Here is a 510-nt window from a genome sequence, read left to right as displayed (position 1 = left end):
CTGAATGGTGGATTGTTCACTCACAGACAGTTGTAGGTAGCACAACAGAATCCTGATCCACAGAAGAATGTCTCCTCTCCCAAGATGTCTGCCACACCCCTAGGGAAATTCCCTTTCAACAGATTGGCTGCTCAAAACATGGTCATCTGATCCCATCATGAGAACAAGCACACCACAACAGCTCAAACCACACAGAATTGTGGTCCAGCCAAATTGACATACAGCTCTAACTATCACAGGTAGAGATCCTCCTTTTTTTTTTTTTTCCTCCATTCTTGCTCCCAGAATATTGCTGTAGTCTTCTCCTGAAAGCCCTCTAGTTCTAAGCTCTCAGTATCATATCATACCAGCTTCTACCAATACCACAGTTGGAGAGCATACCATTTTGGGGATTACAAAAGTCTGATGTCACTTCCTGCTGGGGCAGTTTTTGGGGCCATAGTTTGATTTAGGAGTAGAACAACCTAGGGCTTTAGTAGGTTAGAATATATATATATATATATATATATA

Source organism: Orycteropus afer, unplaced genomic scaffold (genome assembly GCF_000298275.1).
Source record: "Orycteropus afer afer isolate SDZICR_OR568_19922 unplaced genomic scaffold, OryAfe1.0 scaffold00204, whole genome shotgun sequence".
Lineage (NCBI taxonomy): Eukaryota > Metazoa > Chordata > Mammalia > Tubulidentata > Orycteropodidae > Orycteropus > Orycteropus afer.
The sequence above is the reverse complement of the archived record's forward strand: the minus strand, read 5'-3'. Positions refer to the sequence as shown.